The 3,873-nt window shown below is 41.4% G+C and overlaps 1 pseudogene across 1 annotated transcript; it reads left to right on the top strand.

Moving 5' to 3' along the window:
* The first annotated feature begins 1,120 nt into the window (after positions 1 to 1,120).
* Positions 1,121 to 1,527, top strand: LOC101564962 (annotated as a pseudogene). The gene has a single exon (XR_001117102.2). The product of XR_001117102.2 is annotated as a small nuclear ribonucleoprotein Sm D2 pseudogene (transcript).
* The last annotated feature ends 2,346 nt before the right edge of the window (positions 1,528 to 3,873 follow it).

Below are 3,873 nucleotides of genomic sequence, written 5' to 3'. Positions count from 1 at the left end.
GGAGCAGAGCCAGACTTTGCATGGTGGGAAATCTAATAATAAGATGTAAAAGATACACTGTAATATTTTTACAAGTTGCTTTCATTTTGATGATACTAAGCAGCACCATTCACTGAATTTTTTTTTAATTTTATGAAAAAAGTAAAACAATTTTACAGCAAAATAATAGGAGAATAACAATGGTCAATAACTAAATGTTGGTATACTTAAAGTAGTTGTTCAGGGTATAAGATATGGTCATTCACTGACAAAGGATCCACAAACTGCAGTACAGGGCCTCAGGGTAAATCCTGAGGGGACTTGACCGACCCTGTCAGATACAAAAGCTACATTTCTTGTTATACAGATCCCCCTTTATCCTAGTCTCAACCATCCAGCAGAGAAGTATAAAAATGAGACACAAAAAGCAAAGCCATATTAATATGCTGAACCGTAAAAGGCTCAAGTCAACAACCTCTGACATTGCCAGTCCTAGGGATAACTCACTATGATTATGGACTACTGGACTATATTGGGACACCTTGCTGAATTCACGCACCTACAATATCCAAATGGCAATGGAATACTCATCTCTGACAAAACTGAACAAAAAAAGGGGGATACAAATGAAGGACCATTTGTATCTGTATATACAAAATAGAACAGATATACAGCTACTCTCTCCCAATTCAATGAGAAGATCTGTACTAAGAGTGCCTGGACAAGATATCATGTCAGCATCTTGCACTATTAACAACCACCATGAAGACAACAATATGCAATGTACCAATCATTAGTACAGGTTAGTACTGTCCTACTAACCTGTCTTGAAACTGTCTCCTTGCCATCTGTCCCTCAACAAAATTAATAATAAAAAATATATGGTCATTAAAATTTCTCCAATCGATATTAGCACAAACATTCTTTTTTTTTTAAATTTTATTTATTTATTTATTTATTTATTTATTTGTGTGGCCAGCTCAGCCCACCAGGGGGCGGGGCTGGCTGGCATGTGGTGCCAGGGATTGAACTCAGGACCTTGTGATTGCCAGGCAAGCGCTTATTCTACTGAGCTATTTCCCTGGCCCCACATTCTTTTTTTTTTAAATTTTTCTTTTTTTAAAAAAATTATTTAGGAGGCCGAAGCTACGCGAGCGAGACGGGAGTAACGCGGAGGTTGCAGCTGCCACCATGAGCCTCCTCAACAAGCCCAAGAGTGAGATGACCCCAGAGGAGCTGCAGAAGCAGGAGGAGGAGGAATTTAACACGGGTCCACTTTCTGTGCTGACCCAGTCAGTCAAGAACAACACCCAGGTGCTCATCAACTGCCGCAACAACAAGAAACTGCTAGGCTGGGTGAAGGCCTTTGACAGGCACTGCAACATGGTGCTGGAGAATGTGAAAGAGATGTGGACTGAGGTCCCCAAAAGCGGCAAGGGCAAGAAGAAGTCCAAGCCAGTCAACAAGGACCGCTACATCTCCAAGATGTTCCTGCGTGGGGACTCCGTCATCGTGGTGCTGCGGAACCCGCTCATCGCTGGCAAGTAGGTGCCGCCTCTGCTTTCAGGACCCGCTCCAGCCCCTTGAAGACTTGTCCTTGAAGACCTGTCCTTGAAGACCTGTCCTTCATCACTGTACTGATAATAAAGTGCTATGTGGTTTTTTTTCAAAAAAAAATTATTTATTTATCTATTTAGTGTGTGTGTGGCCAGCTCAGCCCACCAGGGGGCGGGGCTGGCTGGCATGTGGTGCTGGGGGATTGAACCGAGGTCCCTGCGCTTTGCTTGGCTTAGCTTCTTCTAAGTAGGAACCTTAGACCACTGAGCCATCTCACCAGCACCCAAACATTCTTTTTTAACGAACTAAAAGACATTAGTAGTATAAGAAGCGTGAATTTTTCCCTCCCAACTGTTCTTCCCCCTTTCACCCATCTTAGTTCCCTTCACATTTTGAACAATTTCTTCCCATTTCACAATATCCATTGTACATTTTTTTCATAATTTTATTGATAAACAAATAGCAATGAGACAGTTTCAAATCAAATCGCTAGGATAGTTTCAATAACTAACACACTGCATACATTCTTCTTAGTGGTTAATTGCTGTACAAGATGCGGACCCGAGATCCCATTTACAAACACCATCAGAACAAATCATTCCATTCACTAAGAGAATGTAACTATACATCCATCCCAACCATTTTGAATACACAGATACAAAATGGACATTCATCTGTATACCCTTTTTTTGTTAAGTTCCGTTATTTGAATATTATAGGTGTGTAAACTCAGCAAAACATTCCAAAAGAGTCTAGTAGCCCATAATAGCATTGGGTCTTCTGTTTAACTGGCAATGCTGACTGCTTTTTTTTAGCAGGCATTAAACACCTGGGCTAATGGGCAGGCCCTCCCCCCCCCCCGCAAACTTAATTTTAAAAATCCAAGAAAATGATCAGCAGGGGGCTGGGAGAGATGGCTCAGTAGGATAAGCGCTTGACTGGCAAACGCAAGGATCTGAGTTCAATCCCAGGTTCCACCAAAAAAAAAAAAAAAGAAAATGATCAGCAGTTGTTGTTAGTGCACAGAGACTAATGAGATATCTTGGGGATGGGGCCCACACCTAAAAATGAAGTTCCTTTATGTTGCACATGCACCACATGTGGATAGCCTGCAGGTGATTTTATATAATATTCTTAGTGTGACTGTGTCCTGACTGACTGGTCACATCAAGTCAGGTGTATCCTTTTTCATTTGTGGCAGGCATCATGTTGGTATTCAAAAAGTTTTGGATTTTGGAGCATTTTGACTTTTGCATTTTTGGATTAGGGCTGCTCAGCCTAAATGAGAATGTGGGCCAGTTGTATACTTTAGATCACTGGTTGGGACTGTCTGCTTCAGCTGTGTATTACCAAGTGGCAATTGCATAGGTCTTCAAGGGAATCTAGGAGTCCAGATTTTACCAGGAAATGTCTTAGTTTTAAATGTTGGCTCAGTTTAAAAACTTCGATGTGAAAAAAAAATTAAAAATAAAAAAAATTGCTGTGAGCCAAATCAAACAGATGCATTAGAAGGAGGCCACCTGTTGTCACTTGCACTTCTGCTAAAGGAAGAGTCGTGGGATAAACCTGTGGGGAATCCAGTTGAATGGTCTGGTAGAGTAGGATGAAGAGTAGCCAGACAGGTGGAGCTAGGAGCACACTGTGAAAGGACAGAGGATGTTCTATTCTTGTGCTCTGTGGCATTTCAGCTACCAGTGCCTCTAGGTTGATGTAACACAGATATTAGGTGGGCATCATTTTAGGATGTGACCACGGTGGAAAATGTCTGTGCTATGATCCATTTTTCTTCAATCTAGAGGACAGAGCTTCAAGGCTTTAAGGAGTTATCTGTATTTGTATGTAAAGATCTAAAAGACACTGTTGTGAGTGCATTTCCTCTCACTGCCCAAACCCCACTGATTTCACTCATTTATATCTTGACATGAGGTCTCATTATGTTACCTAGGCTAGACTTAATTTCCTGGGCTCAAAGACCCTTCCGTGTTAGCTTCCTGTGTAGCTGGGGTTACACAGTCATGTCATTCCACCAAGCTACCATGGACTTAATTTTTTTTTCTTTTGGTATTTTTAAGATAGGGTCTTTCTAGTTCACGCTGCCCTTGAACTCACTGCATAGCCCAGGTTGGCCTTGAACTCATGGTGATCCTCCTGCTTCAGCTTCCTGAGTGCTGGAATTAAAGATGTATACCATCACATCTGGCTTGGACTTTATAATTTATTATTTATTTGTTCATTTATTTTGGAGATTGGGTCTTGGTTTGTAGTTTAGGCTGGCTTTAAACTCACTATGTAGGCCAAGTTGGCTGTGAAGTCACAGAAATCTGAGAGAGAGAGGGA

The sequence above is a fragment of the Octodon degus genome, unplaced genomic scaffold, assembly GCF_000260255.1.
Source record: "Octodon degus isolate 3935 unplaced genomic scaffold, OctDeg1.0 scaffold00041, whole genome shotgun sequence".
NCBI lineage: Eukaryota > Metazoa > Chordata > Mammalia > Rodentia > Octodontidae > Octodon > Octodon degus.
Note: the sequence above shows the minus strand (reverse complement) of the source record. Positions and strands in the feature narration are given on the sequence as shown.